Source organism: Phyllobates terribilis, unplaced genomic scaffold (assembly GCF_046119375.1).
Source record: "Phyllobates terribilis strain yellow unplaced genomic scaffold, ASM4611937v1 Scaffold_642__1_contigs__length_896892, whole genome shotgun sequence".
NCBI lineage: Eukaryota > Metazoa > Chordata > Amphibia > Anura > Dendrobatidae > Phyllobates > Phyllobates terribilis.
This window is the reverse complement of record NW_027363402.1, coordinates 841,296-868,263: the sequence shown is the minus strand read 5'-3', so window position 1 is coordinate 868,263 and position 26,968 is coordinate 841,296. Positions and strand designations below refer to the sequence as shown.

At 50.5% G+C, this 26,968-nt stretch overlaps 1 long non-coding RNA gene across 1 annotated transcript; it reads right to left on the bottom strand.

Moving 5' to 3' along the window:
- Positions 1–288: 288 nt before the first annotated feature.
- Positions 289–17,201, bottom strand: LOC141234831 (uncharacterized). Its single transcript, XR_012300712.1, has 3 exons — positions 17,113–17,201; positions 1,494–1,614; positions 289–497 (listed from the first exon to the last, which is right to left on the bottom strand). It is a non-coding gene; the product is annotated as an uncharacterized lncRNA (long non-coding RNA).
- Between the last annotated feature and the right edge of the window lie 9,767 nt (positions 17,202–26,968).

Below are 26,968 nucleotides of genomic sequence, written 5' to 3'. Positions count from 1 at the left end.
TACGTTGACAGAAGCATTTAAGAGAGGGACAACCTTACTAGTATTATCCAGCAAATTCATTTCTACCGATTGCAGGTAGAAGATCTGCTACCTGGCTCTATAGCAAGAGATACATCATCCACAAATCATTCACTGCTGCCAAATAATCTTATACAAATATAAAAGTACTAGATTAGTTCCAATTAATGCTTTTGGTCTGTAGGTAGATCCGTACCATTCGTGACCGAGCAATAACATCATGCACGCTCCTTAACATGACATCTTCCCCTTGGATGAGCCACTTCTCCACGGCCCCCCGAGCCTCGGAGGTGGAGATGGTCTGGATGAGCTCTACGCGTTCCCCCTCGGTGCTGTACATGGCTTTGATGTCCAGGTTAGGAAGGAACTCCAGCTTTGCGATGCCTTCAAAGCCCTTCTTTAGATGTGGTTGGACCCGCAGAGGATCTTTAGTCTCAGAGAGAATTTCTAGCATTTCGTCGTTGGACAGGAAGAAAAAGCTAAAGCGAAAATGCACAATATGATAAAGATGTCATTAAAGTATTGGGTCAGGCGCCATTTGTATCAGTGTCTGTGAGAAAATAGAAAAGCAAAGCTTTAAAGTAAAGATTCAGTCCCCATACACATTGGATTAAAATAGTTTAAACCTGACGATTGCAGCAGGACCGGCCTACCCACTGATGTGTATGGGGGTCTCCTGACTCTCCCCCGATAGAGGATGTCAGGGCCAGAAGGATCGGGCAGATGGGATTTCAATACCCGGTCTTTTGGTTCTCAGGGGAGATAACCCGCTGCCGGAGGTGTCCAGTACTGACTTTCTCCTCTCTCCCCATTAAAAACACATGACTGTTCAGCAGAATATTCTACCCCAATATGTAGTAGGCGTCATAATAATAATATTAGCAAATACCTCCAATTAGAAGTGTAGTATAGTTCTTCTGATTTGTTTTGTCGCTTATCCCATGTGCAGGGCATTGCAGTAGCTTAGGTTACGACCACTAGCAAATAACTGTCACTATATGAGTGGTCGTAACCATGGATACCGAAGCTACTGCAATGCCTTGCACATGGGGAAAGCGACATAGCGAATCAGAAGAACTATACTACACTTCTAATTGGAGGTATTTGCTAATATTATTATTATTACTACGCCTACTACATATTGGGATAGGATCTTGGAGATGGGAATACCCATTTAATTGCGAGTATTTGCGACAATTCAGTTTCATTAAAAATGTTGCACCGTTAGGCTTTTTGTTTCCTGCACATTCAGCTTTGATGTGATCTGTGGTCATAAATCGGCTAAGAGGAGCTGAAAAAAGACAGATTAAAAATAAGTCCAATAGCCAGCGCAACACAGAGCCAATAGAAGGCAAACAGTGCAAAATTATTAATGAAATCCAATTCCAAAAATGATTTCAATGCGTTTAAATAAGAAAAAAAAAAATTTCTTTAAGGAGTATATAGAATCATTGCAACAAGTGAAAGGACTATACCGTGGGAAAAAAGCCTCTTCTTCTCCAGATAGGCATTCAGCCCTTTCATGATTTTATCCAGAAGCACATTGCTGTCCTGAAGTTTTTCCAGAAGTCCGGTCAGAGAAGTGGCGCTTAAAACCTAAAACAAAGTAGATAGCCCATAAGTAAGATTCCATTATATAGTTATAGAGACTGAAAAAAGGTCACATTCATTGACTATTGTGCCAATAGTTCATATTAAAAATATAATTAGAACATACAGTTATATGAAAAAGTTTGGGCACCCCTATTAATCTTAAGCTTAATGTTTTATAAAAATTGGTGTTTTTGCAACAGCTATTTCAGTTTGATATATGTAATAACTGTTGGACACAGTAATGTTTCTGCCTTGAAACGAGGTTTATTGTACTAACAGAAAATGTGCAATCTGCATTCAAACAAAATTTGACAGGTGCATAAGTATGGGCACCTCACCAGAAAAGTGACATTAATATTTAGTAGATCCTACTTTTGCAAAAATAACAGCCTCTAGTCGCTTCCTGTAGCTTTTAATGATTTCCTGGATCCTGGATGAAGGTATTTTTGACCATTCCTCTTTACAAAACAATTCCAGTTCAGTTAAGTTTGATGGTCGCCGAGCATGGACAGCCCTCTTCAAATGATCCCACAGATGTTCAACGATATTCAGGTCTGGGGACTGGGATGGCCATTCCAGAACATTGTAATTGTTCCTCTGCATGAATGCCTGAGTAGATTTGGAGCCGTGTTTTGGATCATTGTCTTGCTGAAAGATCCATCCCCTGCGTAACTTCAACTTTATCACTGATTCTTGAACATTATTGTCAAGAATCTGCTGATACTGAGTGGAATCCATGCGTCCCCATCCATCCATCCTGGGTAGGTGTATATGCCCCGCCATCCATCCATCCTGGGTAGGTATACATGCCCCTCCATCCATCCTGGGTAGGTGTATATGCTTCTCCATCCATCCTGGGTAGGTGTATATGCCCCGCCATCCATCCATCTTGGGTAGGAGTAGATGCCCCGCCATCCATCCATCTTGGGTAGGAGTAGATGCCCCTCCATCCATCCATCCTGGGTAGGTGTAGATGCCCCTCCATCCATCCTGGGTAGGTGTATATGGTCCTCCATCCATCCATTCTGGGTAGGTGTATATGCCCCTCCATTCATCCATTCTGGGTAGGTGTATATGCCCCTCCATCCATTCATTCTGGGTAGGCGTAGATGCCCCTCCATCCATCCATTCTGGGTAGGCGTAGATGCCCCTCCATCCATCCATTCTGGGTAGGTGTATATGCCCCTCCATTCATCCATTCTGGGTAGGTGTATATGCCCCTCCATCCATTCTGGGTAGGCGTAGATGCCCCTCCATCCATCCATTCTGGGTAGGTGTAGATGCCCCTCCATCCATCCATTCTGGGTAGGCGTAGATGACCCTCCATCCATTCATCCTGGGTAGGTGTAGATGCCCCTCCATCCATCCATCCCGGGTAAGGTGTAGATGCCCCTCCATCCATCCATCCATCCTGGGTAGGTGTAGATGCCCCTCCATCCATCTATACATCCTGGGTAGGTGTAGATGCCCCTCCATCCATCCACCCATCCTGGGTAGGTGTAGATACCCAGGATGAATGGATGGATGGAGGGGCATCTACACCTACCCAGGATGGATGGATGGAGGGGCATCTACACTTACCCAGGATGAATGGATGGATGGATGGAGGGGCAAGTGTAGATGCCCCTCCATCCATCCATCCTGGGTAGGGGTAGATGCCCCTCCATCCATCCATCCTGGGTAGGTGTATATGACCCGCCATCCATCCATTCTGGGTAGGTGTATATGCCCCTCCATCCATCCATCCTGGGTAGGCGTAGATACCTTTCCATCCATCCATCCTGGGTAGGTGTATATGCACCTCCATCCATCCATCAATGCATCCATCCAATCTGGGTAGGTGTATATGCCCCTTCATCCATCCATTCTGGGTTTGCGTAGATGCACCTCCATCCATCCTGGGTAGTCTATTCTGGTAGGTGTATATGCCCCTCCATCCATCCATCCATCCTGGGTAGGAGTATTTGCACCTCCATCCATCCTGGGTAGGTGTATATGCCCCTCCATCCATCCTGGGTAGGTGTATATGACCCTTCATCCATCCATCCATTATGGGTAGGCGTAGATGCCCCTCCATCCATCCTGCGCAGTCTATTCTGGTAGGTGTATATGCCCCTCTATCCATCCATCCTGGGTAGGTGTATATGCCCCTCCATCCATCCATTCTCAGTAGGTGTAGATGCCCCTCCATTCGTCCATTCTCGGTAGGTGTAGATGCCCCTCCATTCGTCCATTCTCGGTAGGTGTAGATGCCCCTCCATTCATCAATCCATCCTGGGTAGGTGTAGATGCCCCTCCATCCATCCATAGTAGGTGTAGATACCACTCCATCCATCCATTCTGGGTAGGTGTATATGCCCCTCCATCCATCCATTCTGGGTAGGTGTATATGCCCCTCCATCCATCCATTCTGGGTAGGTGTATATGCCCCTCCATCCATCCATTCTCGGTAGGTGTAGATGCCCCTCCATTCGTCCATTCTCGGTAGGTGTAGATGCCCCTCCATTCGTCCATTCTCGGTAGGTGTAGATGCCCCTCCATTCATCAATCCATCCTGGGTAGGTGTAGATGCCCCTCCATCCATCCATAGTAGGTGTAGATACCACTCCATCCATCCATTCTGGGTAGGTGTATATGCCCCTCCATCCATCCATTCTGGGTAGGTGTATATGCCCCTCCATACATCCATCCATCCATCCTGGGTAGGCGTAGATACCTTTCCATCCATCCATCCTGGGTAGGTGTATATGCACCTCCATCCATCCATCCATCCATGCATCCATCCAATCTGGGTAGGTGTATATGCCCCTTCATCCATCCATTCTGGGTTTGCGTAGATGCACCTCCATCCATCCTGGGTAGTCTATTCTGGTAGGTGTATATGCCCCTCCATCCATCCTGGGTAGGAGTATTTGCACCTCCATCCATCCTGGGTAGGTGTATATGCCCCTCCATCCATCCTGGGTAGGTGTATATGACCCTTCATCCATCCATCCATTCTGGGTAGGCGTAGATGCCCCTCCATCCATCCATCCATCCATCCTGCGCAGTCTATTCTGGTAGGTGTATATGCCCCTCCATCCATCCATTCTCGGTAGGTGTAGATGCCCCTCCATCCATCAATCCATCCTGGGTAGGTGTAGATGCCCCTCCATCCATCCATAGTAGGTGTAGATACCACTCCATCCATCCATTCTGGGTAGGTGTATATGCCCCTCCATTCATCCTGGGTAGGAGTATTTGCCCCTCCATCCATAGTGGGTAGGTGTATATGCCCCTCCATCCATCCATCCTGGGTAGGTGAATATGCCCTTCCATCCATCCTGGGTAGGTGTATCGGCCTCTCCATCCATCCTGGGTAGCTGTATATGCCCCTCCATCCATCCATCCTGAGTAGGTGTATATGTCCATCCATCCATCCTGGGTAGGTGTATATGCCCCTCCATCCATCAATCCATCCTGGGTAGGTGTATATGCCCCTCCATCCATCCATTCTGGGTAGGCGTAGATGCCCCTCCATCTATTCATCCTGGGTAGGTGTAGATGCCCCTCCATCCATCCATCCATCCTGGGTAGGTGTAGATGCCCCTCCATCCATCCATACATCCTGGGTAGGTCTAGATGCCCCTCCATCCATCCTGGGTAGGTGTAGATGCCCTTCCATCCATCCATTCATCCTGGGTAAGTGTAGATGCCCCTCCATCCATCCATCCTGGGTAGGGGTAGATGCCCCTCCATCCATCCATTCTGGGTAGGTGTATATGCCCCTCCATCCATCCATCCTGGGTAGGCGTAGATACCTTTCCATCCATCCATCCTGGGTAGGTGTATATGCACCTCCATCCATCCATCCATCCATCCATCCATCCATCCATCCAATCTGGGTAGGTGTATATGCCCCTTCATCCATCCATTCTGGGTTTGCGTAGATGCACCTCCATCCATCCTGGGTAGTCTATTCTGGTAGGTGTATATGCCCCTCCATCCATCCATCCATCCTGGGTAGGAGTATTTGCCCCTCCATCCATCCTGGGTAGGTGTATATGCCCCTCCATCCATCCTGAGTAGGTGTATTTCCCCCTCCATCCATCCATCCTGGGTGAGTGTATATGACCCTTCATCCATCCATCCATTCTGGGTAGGCGTAGATGCCCCTCCATCCATCCATCCTGGGTAGGTGTATATGTCCCTCCATCCATCCATTCTCGGTAGGTGTAGATGCCCCTCCATTCGTCCATTCTCGGTAGGTGTAGATGCCCCTCCATCCATCAATCCATCCTGGGTAGGTGTAGATGCCCCTCCATCCATCCATAGTAGGTGTAGATACCACTCCATCCATCCATCCTGCGCAGTCTATTCTGGTAGGTGTATATGCCCCTCCTTCCATCCATTCTCGGTAGGTGTATATGCCCCTCCATCCATCCATCCTGGGTAGGTGAATATGCCCTTCCATCCATCCTGGGTAGGTGTATCGGCCTCTCCATCCATCCTGGGTAGCTGTATATGCCCCTCCATCCATCCATCCTGAGTAGGTGTATATGCCCCTCCATCCATCCATCCTGAGTAGGTGTATATGCCCCTCCATCCATCCATCCATCCTGAGTAGATGTATATGCCCATCCATCCATCCTGGTAGGTGTATATGCCCCTCCATCCATCCACTCTGGGTAGGTGTATATGCCCCTCCATCCATCCATACATCCTGGGTAGGTCTAGATGCCCATCCATCCACCCATCCTGGGTAGGTGTAGATGCCCTTCCATCCATCCATCCATCCTGAGTAAGTGTAGATTCCCCTCCATCCATCCATCGTGGGTAGGGGTAGATGCCCCTCCATCCGTCCACTCTGGGTAGGTGTATATGCCCCTCCATCCATCCATACATCCTGGGTAGGTCTAGATGCCCCTCCATCCATCCATTCTGGGTAGGTGTAAATGTAGCACCCTGAGGATTCGGCTGCTACAGGGGTATTGCACCTCAACCGAGAGGTGTGATATTCCACTCCCGGGCAAGGATGGAGTGTGGATCTGAGCTCGGTAGGCTGCATGCACTACACACATCCCATTTCCGGGGAACAGGCCGACGGTACTCCCACTTAGAAATGTGCAGGTACGACCGAGTCTGTTCCTGGCTGGAGTGGGAGGGGGGTGGTACATCCCAAGTAGTGTAGGGGCAGATAGGGGGAGCAGCCTGGGTAAAGATAGGAGCTCATTGGGTGCTGGTCATCTGAGCTCACACATAGAGGGAGTATATAAGGTGGGCACCAAGTAAGATCAGGGTCAGATGCAGAGGATCAGATGCAGAGAGTCAGTCAGCTGCAGAGAACAAGTCAGGAGCAGAGGAGAGAAGAAAGATAAAGACCCAGAGTGAGAGAGGAGAAAAGAGAGAGACCCAGAGCACAGAAGAGAAGGACTCTGAGATCCCAACTCAAAGCACCGGGTGAAGAGTCGGCATCAGGGTACCGGAACCCAAGCTGGTGGGGGTAAAAACATTCCCCAGCCAGAGACCGGAGACCGTGGGCAGCGTCTGCCACGGTCACCCATCACATCCACCCCGAAGGCACACCACATGAAGGGTCAGGGAACCCAGGGCCAAGGGTGTCCCAACAGAAGGCCCGAGGGAGCTGGACCTAGGTGGATTACTGGTGGGGACGGCCAGAGAACGGGACAGAAAGAGCTCAGGGCCACGCTCCGGACTTGTTTGGGGGTTGGCTGGATCCAGGACCTGGTGGACACAGCACGGCTCGGGTGGTCACTAGCAGCTGGAGTGACCAGTACAACATCTGCAGTAAGTAAACACCCTTAACTGCACAACCCGACTGTCTTCACTGCCGTCTGCACTACACCACCACAACCCCCATCCTCTGCGCCTGTCCCCTCTGAGGCTATACCCCTCCCGTTGGGGGTTATCCCACCAAGCTGCGCACCCACCATCAGCCTCAGCGGACCCTGCTGCAGCGGCGGCCACAGTGACCGCATCACAACGGGTGGCGTAGTCGACACAAAAGAACTCTTAATAACATCTGTAGGACTGCCACATAACACTGAGCTTGACGCCCTGGGCACGGGCCGGGTCACAGCCGCTCGGAGACTACAAACCCCCCCCCATCTGATCCGGTGCCGGGTATTCCCCTCAAAAAGGAATATGTCCCAGGGGGCGCGTCAACTTTGGCGTAGTCGGCAGGATTACGTGCCCGCAACACCCGGGTACTGCGTGCCTGAAGAAAAGTGCAAGTTTACCTCAGAAAGAAGTCTCCCGCCGGTTCCGGAGGGTCCACGCCATCGGACTCCATCACCAGTCGTTTCCCGCCGATTGTCCGCCATTTCCAACTTGTTCCCGCCATCTGCAGAGTTTCCCGCCACTGGGCGACGCTTCCCGCCAAAACCGCAGATTTCCCGCCTTGGAAGAGCAGCGGACGCCATTATGGGCGTGCCAAAGGAGGGCAAGAGGCCACCTCCCATCGTGGGCCAGGACAGAAAATGGCGCCAAAAGTGGAAACCGCCCCCACCAACAGAGACTGTGATGCTGGAGGTGTCTGTCAGCGTGAAAGAACTACCCCTGGAGCTGACAGTCACCGAGTTGCCCCGGGACCGCCCTCGAAGTGGGAGGAGACGAAAGAAAAGAGCAAAGATGGGTGCCGCCTGGAGGAGTCTGGAGCGAGCGCACCCGGAGGCAGGAAGCCTGGAGAGGAGCAGCAGAAAAGCTCACCCGGAGATGTCCAGAGAGCAGAGCAGCACCGGCCCGCTGGCCAGGAGCCTGCTGGAAGAAGAGCAGAGCAGCACCGACCCGTTGGTCAGGAGCCTGCTGGACACCACGACCCCACTAGGCCTAGTGGAGGTCCTTGCACAGCTCCCCCGAGACCGGGAGTGTGCGCAGACTGCCCTGGAGGGCCTCGCACGGAGGATGGCCCGGGTACAGCGCGAGATATTGGCGGAATGGAGCCGGGAGATGGCCCAGCAAGCTGAAACCAAGACGCAAGCTGAAACCAAGACCCGGAGCACGCCAGCCGAGATGAGGAAGGAGACCGCCTCTGAGGATGGCGCGGGAGGACCCAAGGCCGGAGACGGCGCCGAGAAGGGAGCCGAACGCATGGAGGCAGGTAAAGGGGACGCCTATACCCCAAGCCGTGACACCGCTTACCTGCCCCAGCTCCCCGTCGCAGAGCCCGAAAGTCCCCCTGCTGTGCCCGAAAACGCCATGTCACCGACGCAGACTAGGCCCCAACCGGAAGCCGCCGCCGCGACCCCTGTGACGTCACGCGCCTCGACCCGGGGCGTGACAAAGCAGGAAATACCACCAGCCTGGTCGCAAGGCCTAGTACCCCCGGGCGCCGAATCACCAACAGCGCCCCCTACCTCCGCGGAGCCTCCGGCCTGGCCGCAAGGCCAGGTAGCCCAGGGCGCCGCCGTCCTAACGGTGCCCTTCACCTTCCAGGTGCCCCAGGCCTGGCCGCAAGGCCTGGGCAACCCGGGCGCCACCACCACCGCGCCCGCACCCGTAAAACCAAGGGTGCCGCGTCTGGGAGAGGACTTGTTTGCCCAGCACACGTGGCCGGACGGGCAGCCTTTCATCTGGCCCCAGAAGTATTACGAACTGGAGCACCAGAGGAGGGTTGGGGCCATGTGTGCACCCCTGATTCCGGCTCCGAAGCCCGTAATAAGGATCTCGCCCCCGCTAGCGGAAGCACAGTTTGAGTGGGACCCCACCGGAGAAGATCTAATGGGGTTCACTCAGGAAACTAGGGCAGCTGCAGCAGAGCGTGCGGAGTGCTGCCGCCAACAGCTCGAGGAGTTTGTGAGGGAGTGGAGAGAGAGGCGGGTCCGGGAACAACAGGCCCAAATACGGAGTGCCGAGCAGAAGAGCCGGACCAGGAGGGACCCCTGTGCAGCGCACAGTCCCCGTACCACCGGGACTGTAATCAAGTTCAACCAGCAGCATGGGTGGGGCTTCATTAGAGACAACAACACCCCCGGCGACGTCTTTGTCACGCGCAGAGACGTGGAGTCCCATCTGCCGGAGGGGCACAGAGGTCGTGACCTCTACATCGGAGACGAGGTCACCTTTACCCGGCACAAGTGTGCCAAAGGACCTTACGCCCTCCACGTACACCGCCTGACGGAGGAGGAGTTGCAGTGCGGGGAGGAGGAGCAAGAGGACCCGGACGGGTCTGAAGTTACAACCAGCTATAAGCAAAGAGCAGGAGGAAGACGCCGTTGAGTGCGGCAGAGCAAGTGATGTAAATAGTTACCCGACCGGGTACCAAAGAAACTGTTGATACATATATATAGTCCCCGTTGGGACCAGCTGAGTGAACTGTTTACCCGTTAACCCCTTAATCCATACCAGGCTGAGGACTGTGAGCAGCCATTCCCTTCCCTTTACCTGGCCGAGGACTGAGAGCGGCCATATCCCTGTATATAGTTGCGCTTCCTAAAGCGCCCCCTACCGGTTTTATAGGAAAACCAGTTTTTCTAAGAGACTGTCGCACTTTTCCCGGACACACGTTGCACAGTGTCCGGAGGAGGAACCTGAAACAAGAGACGACGAGAAAGTTTTATCTGCTAAGATATGTTATTTATATATGTTTATGAAAAAAAAAAAAAAATGTATGTTTTTGGTGTTATTTATGTCTTACAGCTCGAGGACGTGCTGTGATTTACCAGGGGGGAATGTAGCACCCTGAGGATTCGGCTGCTACAGGGGTATTGCACCTCAACCCAGAGGTGTGATATTCCACTCCCGGGCAAGGATGGAGTGTGGATCTGAGCTCGGTAGGCTGCATGCACTACACACATCCCATTTCCGGGGAACAGGCCGACGGTACTCCCACTTAGAAATGTGCAGGTACGACCGAGTCTGTTCCTGGCTGGAGTGGGAGGGGGGTGGTACATCCCAAGTAGTGTAGGGGCAGATAGGGGGAGCAGCCTGGGTAAAGATAGGAGCTCATTGGGTGCTGGTCACCTGAGCTCACACATAGAGGGAGTAAAAGAGGAGAAAAGAGAGAGACCCAGAGCACAGAAGAGAAGGACTCTGAGATCCCAACTCAAAGCACCGGGTGAAGAGTCGGCATCAGGGTACCGGAACCCAAGCTGGTGGGGGTAAAAACATTCCCCAGCCAGAGACCGGAGACCGTGGGCAGCGTCTGCCACGGTCACCCATCACATCCACCCCGAAGGCACACCACATGAAGGGTCAGGGAACCCAGGGCCAAGGGTGTCCCAACAGAAGGCCCGAGGGAGCTGGACCTAGGTGGATTACTGGTGGGGACGGCCAGAGAACGGGACAGAAAGAGAGCTCAGGGCCACGCTCCGGACTTGTTTGGGGGTTGGCTGGATCCAGGACCTGGTGGACACAGCACGGCTCGGGTGGTCACTAGCAGCTGGAGTGACCAGTACAACATCTGCAGTAAGTAAACACCCTTAACTGCACAACCCGACTCTGTCTTCACTGCCGTCTGCACTACACCACCACAACCCCCATCCTCTGCGCCTGTCCCCTCTGAGGCTATACCCCTCCCGTTGGGGGTTATCCCACCAAGCTGCGCACCCACCATCAGCCTCAGCGGACCCTGCTGCAGCGGCGGCCACAGTGACCGCATCACAACGGGTGGCGTAGTCGACACAAAAGAACTCTTAATAACATCTGTAGGACTGCCACATAACACTGAGCTTGACGCCCTGGGCACGGGCCGGGTCACAGCCGCTCGGAGACTACAAACCCCCCCCCATCTGATCCGGTGCCGGGTATTCCCCTCAAAAAGGAATATGTCCCAGGGGGCGCGTCATATATGCCCCTCATTCCATCCATCCTGGGTAGGTGTAGATACCTCTCCATCCATCCATCCTGGGTAGGTGTATATGCACCTCCATCCATCCATCCAAACTGGGTAAGCATAGATGCCCCTCCATCCATCCATCCATCCTGAGCAGTCTATTCTGGTAGGTGTATATGCCCCTCCATCCATCCACTCTGGGTAGGTGTAGATGCCCCTCCATCCATCAATCCATCCTGGGTAGGTGTAGATGCCCCTCCATCCATCCATGGTAGATGCGAATACCCCTCCATCCATTCTTCCATCCATCCATCCTGGGTAGGTGTATATGCCCCTCCATCCATCCTGGGTAGGTGTATATGCCCATCCATCCATCCTGAGTAGCTGTATATGCCCCTCCAGCCATCCTGGGTAGGTGTATATGCCCCTTCATCCATTCTGGGTAGGTGTAGATGCCCCTCCATCCATCCTGGGTAGTCTATTCTGGTAGGTGTATATGCCCCTCCATCCAACCTGGTTAGGTGTAGATGCCCCCTCCATTCATCCATCCTGGTTAGGTGTAGATGCCCCTCCATCCATCCATCCATCCTGGGTAGTCTATTCTGCTAGGTGTATATGCCCCTCCATCCATCCTGGTTAGGTGTAGATGCCCCTCCATCCATCCATCCTGGTTAAGTGTAGATGCCCCTCCATCCATCCATCCATCCTGGGTAGGTGTATATGCCCCTTCATCCATCCATCCATCCTGGGTAGGTGTAAATGCCCCTCCATCCATCCATCCATCCTGGGTAGGTGTAAATGCCCCTCCATCCATCAATCCATCCTGGGTAGGTGTAGATGCCCCTCCATCCATCCATGGTAGATGCGAATACCCCTCCATCCATCCATCCTGGGTAGGTGTATATGCCCCTCCATCCATCCATCCATCCTGGGTAGGTGTATATGCCCCTCCGTCCATCCAGTGTAGGAGTATTTGCCCCTCCATCCATCCTGGGTAGGTGTATATGCCCCTCCATCCATCCATCCTGGGTAGGTGTATATGCCCTTCCATCCTGGGTAGGTGTATATTCCCCTCCATCCATCCATCCTGGGTAGGTGTATAGGCCCCCTCCATCCATCCTGGGTAGGTGTATCGGCCCCTCCATCCATCCTGGGTAGCTGTATATGCCCCTCCAGCCATCCATCCATCCTGGGTAGGTGTATATGCCCCCTCCATCCATCCTGGGTAGGTGTATATGCCCCTCCATCCATCCATCCTGGGTAGGTGTATATGCCCCTTCATCCATTCTGGGTAGGTGTAGATGCCCCTCCATCCATCCTGGGTAGTCTATTCTGGTAGGTGTATATGCCCCTCCATCCAACCTGGTTAGGTGTAGATGCCCCCTCCATTCATCCATCCTGGTTAGGTGTAGATGCCCCTCCATCCATCCATCCATCCTGGGTAGTCTATTCTGGTAGGTGTATATGCCCCTCCATCCAACCTGGTTAGGTGTAGATGCCCCCTCCATCCTGGGTAGGTGTAAATGCCCCTCCATCCATCCATCCTGGGTAGGTGTAAATGCCCCTCCATCCATCCATCCTGGGTAGGTGTAAATGCCCCCTCCATCCATCCTGGGTAGGTGTAAATGCCCCCTCCATCCATCGATGCTGGGTAGGTTTATATGCCCCTGACTAGCCCAGGGGAATGGGTATGACTCGGTACCCGGGCCTTTAGGGATGTCGCGGTGGTCGGCTCCCGGGCCCGTACCCTGGGGTCGCTCCTTTAAAAGGGTTGGTGATTTGTGAAGTTTATAAAAGAGTTTGTGACGCCACCTGTGGTTTCTGGTGAGGATCACCAGCGCTGCGCAGTCCACTGAGGCCGGTGATAAGGTAGCTCGATGGTATAGCTTCCCACAGGTGGAGCTAGGCCTCAGGGCAGCGTATGGACGGGGAAAGCAGGACGGAGAGACCCAGCCGGGTCAGAGCAAGAACAGGGACAGACACGATTGTCACTTCAGTACCTTTTACTGATGGAAATTCAGGCACGTCCCAGAGCACTGTAGGGTGAAGGGTGCACGTCAGGATCCTCCCCAATGAGCGGGTTTTGGGCCTCCTGTTTCTTGCCTCTGCGTAGTAAGTTTCTGACCTTCCTGGAGCAAGGCCTAACTTTGTCTCTGTCCTGCGCTGGCTGACCTTGTGGTATGGCCTTTTCTTGGATTACACGCTCCCGACTTAAGGGGCCTATGTGTCTCCTGGCTCTATTACGTATCAGCACTTTTGCGATACTGGGACTTGTAGTTCTCCAGGGATTCTGGTTATATCTTACTGGGTCGTGGAGATCCCGGTAAGCTTCGGACCCGATGTCCGGTAACTGCTTCTTCGGGGTGAGCTAGTTAAGCTCCTCTGCCCCCTATGTATTAACTCTCCACTCGCCTTCGGCCTACTCGGGCCCTCACTAGGCTATACACACTAACGGCAGGTTGCCGCGCTTCACCGATCTTATGGCGCCGGCACACCTAAAGCTCACCTCTCTGAGCTACAACTGAGTCTAGAACGTGCTCCACTGCAGACTGACCTCTCTCAGGCTTTTGCATTGCAGGAGCTCTCTCAACAGGTTTGCTTTCTGTCGACTCCAGTCTAGACTAACTGCTGCCTGGCTCCACCTTCCCTTATATATCTATCCCTAACGGGCTCCCTCTGATGGTCTGAGGTGGAAGGTGGAGATGTGTGAATGGTTATGGGGGCCTCTTGTGGAGGAATCCATCAATACACCCTGCTAGGATCTGTGATACCAAGCGCAGCTAGGCGTCACACACCCCCATCCATCCTGGGTACATGTATATGCTCCATCCATCCCGGTCAGTATATGCCCCCCTCCATCCATCCATCCTGGTGGATATATCCTCCCCTCCATACTGGTGGGTATATGCCCCCCCCCTCCATCCATCCTGGTGGGTATATGCCCCCCCCCTCCATCCATCCATCCTGGTGGGTATATGGCCCCCCCCCTTACATCCATCCTGGTGGGTATATGCCCCCCCCTCCATCCATCCATCCATCCATCCTGGTGGGTATATGCCCCCCCCCTCCATCCATCCTGGTGGGTATATGCCCCCCCCCTCCATCCATCCTGGTGGGTATATGCCCCCCCCCTCCATCCATCCTGGTGGGTATATGCCCCCCCCCTCCATCCATCCTGGTGGGTATATGCCCCCCCCTCCATCCATCCTGGTGGGTATATGCCCCCCCCTCCATCCATCCTGGTGGGTATATGCCCCCCCCTCCATCCATCCTGGTGGGTATATGCCCCCCCCCTCCATCCATCCTGGTGGGTATATGCCCCCCCCCCCCTCCATCCATCCTGGTGGGTATATGCCCCCCCCCCCTCCATCCATCCTGGTGGGTATATGCCCCCCCCCCTCCATCCATCCTGGTGGGTATATGCCCCCCCCCCTCCATCCATCCTGGTGGGTATATGCCCCCCCCTCCATCCTGGTGGGTATATGCCCCCATATATTCAATGCGAAGGGAAAAAAAACAAAACAAACGCTTCTACTCTCCTTCCACGTTCCCACGCAGCGCTGTGTCTGTGTTGCCTGAAGATGTCGGCGGTGATAACAGCTGAGAGGCTGAGATCACCGCACGGCGCCGCTGCAGATACTCACTCGGGACGTCCACTCCTAGGCATTTCCTCCCCGGCAGTTCCTGTCATGGCATGCTCTGACTGAGCAGTGCGTGCGACGACAGGGGGAATGTACAGCTTACACTGCAGGCTCCACAAAGATGGCTGCAATCTCCTCCCACGGCTGCGACCTGCACAGCCAAGGGGGCGTGCCCAGGTCACAGCTAGAGGCAGGAGGAGCGGCCTGTAATGTTAGAGAAAGGGTCGGTGACAGACTACTGTCTCTTATGGCCAGGGCTGCCGTAAATGAGGTGTGTAAGAGTGCTTCTTACACACCCCCCAAATAAAAATGGCAGCCCCTAGTGGCCAATGTAAAAATAAATAAAAAACTAATAAAGTGGTACATTTAATTTTGTATTAAAAATAATTGATTACATAATTATTAATACAAAACATAAAATCGTGGCCCCTTCCCTGTAAGAATAGCACATGGCTCTTTTCACGTCTGGTTATTTCTCTAGCAGGTAGAATATGCTCCGTTATAGACCGTGGACAGGTTTACAGCTCTATTTATTGTGGACGATTGATCTGCAAATCAGAACTGAGACCGGTCCGATTTTCATCCGATTTGTAGATAAAGATCATCTATTGAAGTCAACGAGTCTGTCAGAAAAAATGGCCAGAACCAACCATGTTGCCTGTACTGCTTGTTTTCCAGTGTCTATAGGCCGGGCAAGCGAGGCGAGGAAACCTTTAGCTTTTTACTTTACATATAAAAAAATATGCCCCACTGAGGAGAAAAACTGACACACTGACCAAAATCAGATGAAAATTAGAAAAAAACACTGATTAAAACCTGACATGTGAACGGGGCCTTAATCAGATGTCAGCAGGGTCGGACTGGGGTGTCTGGGGCCCACAGGGGACGCTGACTCTAGGGGCCCACCTCCAGCAATATGCAGATCTCTCTTCTCTGCTCTCCCTGTTATAGTGGAGCAGTGACCGGCGGCTCCTCACATCTACTCTGCACAGACTACAACAGGGATGGACAATTTCTGTAGTTTGCATGAAAGGGCTTCTTTGGTTAAAACAAGTCATCACAGATTCATGGGCTACACAGGATAGGTGATCACTTATTGATTGGAAGAATGGGGAAGTTTTATCCCTGACAGGACACTTATCCCCATTTTAAAATGCAGCGACAGGTGGGACGTCTGACCACAGCCTCATTCTTTCTCTTGGGGGCTTCCAAAAAAGAGCAGCGCTCACAGCCCCTGAGGGAATGAATGGATCAGTGGTCGAGTCGCACATGAGCTCCAGTGTAATGGGGAGAAAAGCTCCACAGTCTGCCGATCGCTGCAGGTCCCAGTAGTCAGACCCCCACCAATCAATAAGTTATCACTTATCCTGTGGAGAGGGGATTACTTGTTCTCCCCGGAGAACCCCTGTGAGTGCATCTCTGATGCTCTGCTCCAAGTATTTCATCTCTAAGGCCACAGTCCCACTATCAGTATTCAGTCAGGATTTTTTCTCAGGAGTGGGAGCCAAAACCAGGTGAGGAACAATCAGAGAAAAGGTAGAATAGAAACAAGTCACCAATTCTGTATTTATCACCCACTCCTGCTTTTGGCTCTCACTACTGAGAAAAAATACTGACCAAATACTGATAGTGAAGCCGTGGCCTCATGGAAAAAAATCTTTTCCTAGTTAATCTCAGCGAGAACAAATGACCGCCATACACAACATAATCCACTATAACAACACCAATAATATCACATACAAAAGGGACAAATCACCACACCATGACCAGACCACATATTACCACCATATAGTGACCAAATAATACACTACTGATCAGGAATACAAACCACAATACTAACAACACTGTCACTATACATATGAGCTCTGTATATAGTGTCAGTGTACAGGTAATACAGTGATCCCCAGTGACATTATAAACAGGATCTCTGTATATAGTGTCAGTGTACATGTAATACAGTTATCACGAGTGACATTATACACAGGAGCTCTGTATATAGTGTATAGGTAATACACTGGTCACCAGTGACATACACTATATAGTATATACAGAGCTCCTGTGTAAGTGTACAGTAATACACTGACTCACCAGTGATGTCTCTAGGTGAAGTTCTTCATCTTTGCTTTTCCTCATCTGGCACAGTCCACCATCACTTCTTCCAGCCAGGAATCATCTCTGCAGAAAATAACACACAGTTATCAATAACTGATCTCTTTTAGAGCACATTCCCACTTTTCCCCAGGCTTCTACACTACACCAGTTGAAGAAATAAAGCGACATAGTGGCGCCCTGCACAGTAACAGGACCCCCCTTTTGTCCCCTCTTACGGAAAACAGTTTCCTAAAAATAAAATTATATTACAGAAGTAATAATGTCCCTAATTGGACTCTAAAGTAATAATGTTCCCCACTCGCCATCATAAACTAATAAAGTTCCTCAATCTGGCCCCTAAACAGTAATAAAGTCCCTTGTACAGCGTGGCCCCCCATCTATCCATCCTGACCCCCCCCCCCCCCCATATATCCATTCTGGTGTCCATGTGTCCAGCCTGCCCCTCCCATATATCCATCCTGGCCTCCATGTGTCCAGCCTGCCCCCCTTCATATATCCATCCTGTCCCACTCATATATGCATCCCACCCCACCCCATATATCTATCCAGGACCCCATGTGTCCAGCTTGCCGCCCTTCACCTCCATGTGTCCATCCACGTCCCCATGTGTCCAGCTTGCCGCCCTTCACCTCCATGCGTCCATCCACGTCCCCATGTGTCCAGCTTGCCGCCCTTCACCTCCATGTGTCCATCCAGGTCCCCATGTGTCCAGCTTGCTACCCTTCACCTATATGTGTCCATCCAGGTCCCAATGTGTCCAGCTTGCCCCCCTTCACCTCCATGTGTCCATCCAGGTCCCCAACTTGGCCCCCTTCACCACCATGTGTCCCCTTATGCGTCCACCCAGCCCCCCCCCGCTTCAGCCCCGTGCCTCCATCCATATGTCTCCCCATGCGTCCAGCCAGCCCCCCCTTCAGCCCCATGCCTCCATCCATATGTCTCCCCATGGGTCCAGCCAGCCCCCCCTTCAGCCCCATGTCCCCATCCATGTCTCCATGGGTCCAGCCAGCCCCCCCTTCAGCCCCGTGTCCACATGGGTCCAGCCAGCCCCCCCTTCAGCCCCATGTCCCCATCCATGTCTCCATGGGTCCAGCCAGCCCCCCCTTCAGCCCCATGTCCCCATCCATGTCCCCATGTGACCAGCCTGCGACCCCTCCATATATGGATGATGACCAATGCTGGGAACACTCACCCAGAAAAACGTGGATATTGCACTTGACTTGAAGTTGAAGCAGGGAGAGCTGTAGCCAGACCTGCAGCCTTGTTTCCAGGGTGATGGTGAGAGAGCAGAGTGCTGGTCACCGCATACTCAGCCCAGGAGCCGGCTTAAAAGGCAAGAGAGCAGGAGAGAAGAGGGCGGTGCGCGGTGCTGGTGCGGTGTTCCATACCCGGACGGGAGCCGGTATTACAAGGCCAATTCCAAGGGAGCAGGAGCCGGGACTGGAGAGCAGAGCGCGGCGTCGGCGTATCAAAAGCCGGCAGGGGAGCAGGGAGAGGAGAGCGCGACGTCAGCGTGTCACCTGACAACACACCACTGCCAGCCACCAGCGGCAAAGCAGAGCGCGGTGCGTGTCACCGCCCACCAAGAACACGTCCTCAGTCATGTGACTATGCGCGTCACCCGCTGTCACCACTGAATAGTATGAGCGCCGCACGCGACGCTACATTTCCTTCGGCTGCGCTTTTAAAGGGCCCGCACTTTTTAAGAGCCCCCGCACCAATTCTCTCTCTCTCATCGGGGCCCACCGGGAATTTTTCCAGCTATCACACCAGGCCAGTCCTACACGGCGCGCTGGCATCGGGGCCCCCTCCTCAAATACTTACTTCTCCCGTTCCCAGCAACTCCTGTGTCTTCAGCGTCTTCGGAGTCTGTCGTCACTACCGTGCGCCCTCTGTCTTATCTAGCAATCCATAAGTATAATGCAAACTATGGGGCCATTATACAGTATGGAGCAATCTATGGGGCCATTCTACAGTATGGAGCAATCTATGGGGCCATTACACAGCATGGAGCAATCTATGGGGCCATTACACAGCATGGAGCAATCTATGGGGCCATTACACAGCATGGAGCAATCTATAGGGCCATTATACAGTATGGAGCAATCTATAGGGCCATTACAGCATGGAGCAATCTATGGGGCCATTATACTTATGGAGCAATCTATGGGGCCATTACAGCATGGAGCAATCTATGGGGCCATTATACAGCATGGAGCAATCTATAGGGCCATTATACAGCATGGAGCAATCTATGGGACCATTATACTTATGGAGCAATCTATAGGACCATTACAGCATGGAGCAATCTATGGGACCTTTATACTTATGGCGCAATCTATAGGGCCATTACAGCATGGAGCAATCTATAGGGCCATTACAGCATGGAGCAATCTATGGGGCCATTATACTTATGGAGCAATCTATGGGGCCATTACAGCATGGAGCAATCTATGGGGCCATTATACCATGGAGCAATCTATGGGGCCATTATAGCATGGAGCAATCTATGGGGCCATTATACTTATGGAGCAATCTATAGGGCCATTATACAGTATGAAGCAATCTATGGAGCCATTATGCAGTATGGAGCAATCTATGGGGCCATTATGCAGCATGGAGCAATCTATAGGGCCATTATGCAGCATGGAGCAATCTATGGGGCCATTATACTTATGGAGCAATCTATGGGACCATTATACAGCATGGGGCAATCTATGGGGCCATTATACAGCATGGGGCAATCTATGGGACCATTACACTTATGGAGCAATCTATAGGGCCATTACAGCATGAAGCAATCTATGGGGCCATTATACAGCATGGAGCAATCCATAGGGCCATTACAGCATGGAGCAATGTATAGGGCCATTACAGCATGGAGCAATCTATGGGGCCATTACAGCATGGAGCAATCTATGGGGCCATTACAGCATGGAGCAATCTATGGGGCCATTACAGCATGGCGCAATCTATGGGGCCATTACAGCATGGCGCAATCTATGGGGCCATTACAGCATGGCGCAATCTATGGGGCCATTATACAGCATGGAGCAATCTATGGGGCCATTATACTTATGGAGCAATCTATGGGGCCATTATACTTATGGAGCAATCTATGGGGCCATTATACTTATGGAGCAATCTATGGGGCCATTATACTTATGGAGCAATCTATGGGGCCATTATACTTATGGAGCAATCTATAGGGCCATTACAGCATGGAGCAATCTATGGGGCCATTATACTTATTGAGCAATCTATAGGGCCATTATACTTATAGATCAATCTATGGGGCCATTATACTTATGGAGCAATCTATAGGGCCATTATACTTATGGAGCAATCTATAGGGTCATTATACTTATGGAGCAATCTATGGGGCCATTATACAGTATGGAGCAATCTATAGGGCCATTATGCAGCATGGAGCAATCTATGGGGCCATTATGCAGCATGGAGCAATCTATAGGGCCATTACAGCATGGAGCAATCTATGGGGCCATTATACTTATGGAACAATCTATGGGACCATTACGGCATGGAGCAATCTATGGGGCCATTATACAGCATGGAGCAATCTATGGGGCCATTATACAGCATGGAGCAATCTATGGGGCCATTATACAGCATAGGGCAATCTATGGGGCCATTATACAGCATGGAGCAATCTATAGGGCCATTACACTTATGGAGCAATCTATAGGGTCATTACACTTATGGAGCAATCTATAGGGCCATTACAGCATGGAGAAATCTATGGGGCCATTATACAGTATGGAGCAATCTATGGAGCCATTATGCAGTATGGAGCTATCTATTTGGCCATTATACAGCATGGAGCAATCTATGGGGCCATTATACTTATGGAGCAATCGATAGGACCATTACAGCATGGGGCAATCTATGGGGCCATTACCGCGTGGAGCAATCTATGGGGCCATTATACTTATGGAGCAATCTATAGGGCCATTATACTTATGGAGCAATCTATGGGGCCATTACAGCATGGCGCAATCTATGGGGCCATTATACAGCATGGAGCAATCTATGGGGTCATTATACAGTAGGGAGCAATCTATGGGGCCATTATACAGTAGGGAGCAATCTATGGGGCCATTATACAGCAGGGAGCAATCTATGGAGCCATTATCCTTATGGAGCAATCTATAGGGCCATTACAGCATGGAGCAATCTATGGGGCCATTATACTTATGGAGCAATCTATGGGGCCATTACAGCATGGAGCAATCTATGGGGCCATTATACAGCAGGGAGCAATCTATGGGGCCATTATACAGCAGGGAGCAATCTATGGGGCAATTATACAGCAGGGAGCAATCTATGGGGCCATTATACTTATGGAGCAATCTATAGGGCCATTACAGCATGGAGCAATCTATGGGGCCATTATACAGTAGGGAGCAATCTATGGGGCCATTATACTTATGGAGCAATCTATAGGGCCATTACAGCATGCAGCAATCTATGGGGCCATTATACAGCATGGGGCAATCTGTGGAGCCATTATACTTATGGAGCAATCTATGGGGCCATTATGGAGCATGGAGCAATCTATAGGGCCATTACAGCATGGAGCAATCTATGGGGCCATTATACTTATGGCGCCATCTATGGGGCCATTATACAGCAATCTATGGGGCCATTATACAGCATGGAACAATCTATGGGGCCATTATACAGCATGGGGCAATCTATGGGGCCATTATTCAGCATGGGGCAATCTATGGGGCCATTATACTTATGGAGCAATCTATAGGGCCATTACAGCATGGAGCAATCTATAGGGCCATTACAGCATGGAGCAATCTATGAGGCCATTACAGCATGGAGCAATCTATGCGGCCATTATACTTATGGAGCAATCTATAGGGCCATTACACTTATGGAGCAATCTATGGGGCCATTACACTTATGGAGAAATCTATGGGGCCATTATACAGTATGGAGCAATCTATGGAGCCATTATGCAGTATGGAGCAATCTATGGGGCCATTATGCAGCATGGAGCAATCTATGGGGCCATTATACTTATGGAGCAATCTATGGGACCATTACAGCGTGCAGCAATCTATGGGGCCATTATACAGCATGGAACAATCTATGGGGCCATTATACAGCATGGGGCAATCTATGGGGCCATTATACAGCATGGAGCAATCTATGAGGCCATTACAGCATGGAGCAATCTATGAGGCCATTACAGCATGGAGCAATCTATGAGGCCATTATACTTATGGAGCAATCTATAGGGCCATTATACTTATGGAGCAATCTATAGGGCCATTATACTTATGGAGCAATCTATAGGGCCATTATACTTATGGAGCAATCTATAGGGCCATTATACTTATGGAGCAATCTATGGAGCCATTATGCAGTATGGAGCAATCTATGGGGCCATTATGCAGCATGGAGCAATCTATAGGGCCATTACAGCATGGAGCAATCTATGGGGCCATTATACTTATGGAGCAATCTATGGGACCATTACACAGTATGGAGCAATCTATGGGGCCATTACACAGTATGGAGCAATCTATGGGGCCATTACACAGTATGGAGCAATCTATGGGGCCATTACACAGTATGGAGCAATCTATGGGGCCATTACACAGTATGGAGCAATCTATGGGGCCATTACATAGTATGGAGCAATGTATAGGGCCATTACAGCATGGAGCAATCTATGGGGCCATTATACAGCATGGAGCAATCTATGGGGCCATTATACTTATGGAGCAATCTATGGGGCCATTACAGCATGGCGCAATCTATGGGGCCATTATACTTATGGAGCAATCTATAGGGCCATTATACTTATGGAGCAATCTGTGGAGCCATTATACTTATGGAGCAATCTATGGGGCCATTATGGAGCATGGAGCAATCTATAGGGCCATTACAGCATGGAGCAATCTATGGGGCCATTATACTTATGGAGCCATCTATGGGGCCAGTATACAGCAATCTATGGGGCCATTATTCAGCATGGAGCAATCTATAGGGCCATTATACTTCTGGAGCAATCTATGGAACCATTATACAGCATGGGGCAATCTATGGGACCATTATACAGCATGGGGCAATCTATGGGGCCATTATACAGCATGGGGCAATCTATGGGGCCATTATACTTATGGAGCCATCTATGGGACCATTATACAGCAATCTATGGGGCCATTATACAGCATGGAACAATCTATGGGGCCATTATACAGCAGGGAGCAATCTAGGGGGCCATTATACAGCATGGGGCAATCTATGGGGCCATTATTCAGCATGGAGCAATCTATGGGGCCATTATACTTATGGAGCAATCTATAGGGCCATTCGAGCATGGAGCAATCTATGGGGCCATTACAGCATGGAGCAATCTATGGGGCCATTACAGCATGGAGCAATCTATGCGGCCATTATACTTATGGAGCAATCTATAGGGCCATTATACTTCTGGAGCAATCTATAGGGCCATTATACTTATGGAGCAATCTATAGGGCCATTATACTTATGGAGCAATCTATAGGGCCATTATACTTATGGAGAAATCTATGGGGCCATTATACAGTATGGAGCCATTATGCAGTATGGAGCAATCTATGGGGCCATTATGCAGCATGGAGCAATCTATGGGGCCATTACAGCATGGAGCAATCTATGGGGCCATTACACTTATGGAGCAATCTATGGGACCATTACAGCGTGGAGCAATCTATGGGGCCATTATACAGCATGGAGCAATCTATGGGGCCATTATACAGCATGGGGCAATCTATGGGGCCATTATACAGCATGGGGCAATCTATGGGGCCATTACACTTATGGAGCAATCTAAAGGGCCATTACACCATGGAGCAATCTATGGGGCCATTATACTTATGGAGCAATCTATAGGGCCATTATACTTATGGAGCAATCTATGGGGCCATTATACAGTATGGAGCAATCTATGGGGCCATTATACAGTATGGAGCAATCTATGGCGCCATTATACAGTATGGAGCAATCTATGGGGCCATTACAGCATGGAGCAATGTATAGGGCCATTACAGCATGGAGCAATCTATGGGGCCATTATACTTATGGAGCAATCTATGGGACCATTACAGCATGGAGCAATCTATGGGCCCATTATACTTATGGAGCAATCTATAGGGCCATTACAGCATGGAGCAATCTATGGGGCCATTATACTTATGGAACAATATATGGGGCCATTACCGCATGGCGCAATCTATGGGGCCATTATACAGCATGGAGCAATCTATGGGGCCATTATACAGCATGGAGCAATCTATGGGGCCATTATACAGCATGGAGCAATCTATGGGGCCATTATACAGCATGGAGCAATCTATAGGGCCATTATACTTATGGAGCAATCTATGGGGCCATTATACTTATGGAGCAATCTATGGGACCATTATACTTATGGAGCAATCTATGGGGCCATTACCGCATGGCGCAATCTATGGGGCCATTACCGCATGGAGCAATCTATGGGGCCATTACCGCATGGAGCAATCTATAGGGCCATTATACTTATGGAGCAATCTATGGGGCCATTATACTTATGGAGCAATCTATAGGGCCATTATACTTATGGAGCAATCTATAGGGTCATTATATTTATGGAGCAATCTATAGGGCCATTATACTTATGGAGCAATCTATGGGGCCATTATACAGTATGGAGCAATCTATGGAGCCATTATGCAGTATGGAGCAATCTATGGGACCATTATGCAGCTTGGAGCAATCTATAGGGCCATTACAGCATGGAGCAATCTATAGGGCCATTATACTTATGGAGCAATCTATGGGACCATTACAGCATGGGGCAATCTATGGGGCCATTATACAGCATGGAGCAATCTATGGGGCCATTATACAGTATGGAGCAATCTATGGGGCCATTATACTTATGGAGCAATCTATAGGGCCATTACATCATGGAGCAATCTATGGGGCCATTATACCATGGAGCAATCTATGGAGCCATTTTGCAGTATGAAGCAAACTATGGGGCCATTACAGCATGGAGCAATCTATGGGGCCATTACAGCATGCAGCAATATATGGGGCCATCATACAGTATGGAGCAGTCTATGGGGCCATTATACAGTAGGGAGCAATCTATGGGGCCATTATACAGCATGGGGCAATCTATGGGGCCATTATACAGCATGGGGCAATCTATGGGGCCATTATACAGCATGGAGCAATCTATGGGGCCATTATACAGCATGGAGCAATCTATGGGGCCATTATACTTATGGAGCAATCTATAGAGCCATTATACAGTAGGGAGCAATCTATGGGACCATTATACAGCATGGGGCAATCAATGGGGCCATTATACAGCATGGAGCAATCTATGGTACCTTTATACTTATGGAGCAATCTATAGGACCATTACAGCATGGAGCAATCTATGGGGCCATTATACTTATGGAGCAATCTATGGGACCATTATACAGTATGGAGCAATCTATGGAGCCATTATGCAGTATGGAGCAATCTATGGGGCCATTATGCAGCATGGAGCAATCTATAGGGCCATTACAGCATGGAGCAATCTATAGGGCCATTATACTTATGGAGCAATCTATGGGACCATTACAGCATGGGGCAATCTATGGGGCCATTATACAGCATGGAGCAATCTATGGGGCCATTATACAGTATGGAGCAATCTATGGGGCCATTACACTTATGGAGCAATCTATAGGGCCATTACAGCATGAAGCAATCTATGGGGCCATTATACAGCATGGAGCAATCTATGGGGCCATTATACTTATGGAGCAATCTATAGGGCCATTACATCATGGAGCAATCTATGGGGCCATTTTGCAGTATGAAGCAAACTATGGGGCCATTACAGCATGGAGCAATCTATGGGGCCATTACAGCATGCAGCAATATATGGGGCCATCATACAGTATGGAGCAGTCTATGGGGCCATTATACAGTAGGGAGCAATATATGGGGCCATTATACAGCATGGGGCAATCTATGGGGCCATTATACAGCATGGGGCAATCTATGGGACCATTACACTTATGGAGCAATCTATAGGGCCATTACAGCATGAAGCAATCTATGGGGCCATTATACAGCATGGAGCAATCCATAGGGCCATTACAGCATGGAGCAATGTATAGGGCCATTACAGCATGGAGCAATCTATGGGGCCATTACAGCATGGAGCAATCTATGGGGCCATTACAGCATGGAGCAATCTATGGGGCCATTACAGCATGGAGCAATCTATGGGGCCATTACAGCATGGAGCAATCTATGGGGCCATTACAGCATGGAGCAATCTATGGGGCCATTACAGCATGGAGCAATCTATGGGGCCATTACAGCATGGAGCAATCTATGGGGCCATTACAGCATGGCGCAATCTATGGGGCCATTACAGCATGGCGCAATCTATGGGGCCATTACAGCATGGCGCAATCTATGGGGCCATTATACAGCATGGAGCAATCTATGGGGCCATTATACAGCATGGAGCAATCTATGGGGCCATTATACAGCATGGAGCAATCTATGGGGCCATTATACAGCATGGAGCTATCTATGGGGCCATTACAGCATGGAGCAATCTATGGGGCCATTATACTTATGGAGCAATCTATGGGGCCATTATACTTATGGAGCAATCTATGGGGCCATTATACAGCATGGAGCAATCTATGGGGCCATTATACAGCATGGAGCAATCTATGGGGCCATTATACAGCATGGAGCAATCTATGGGGCCATTACAGCATGCAGCAATCTATGGGGCCATTATAC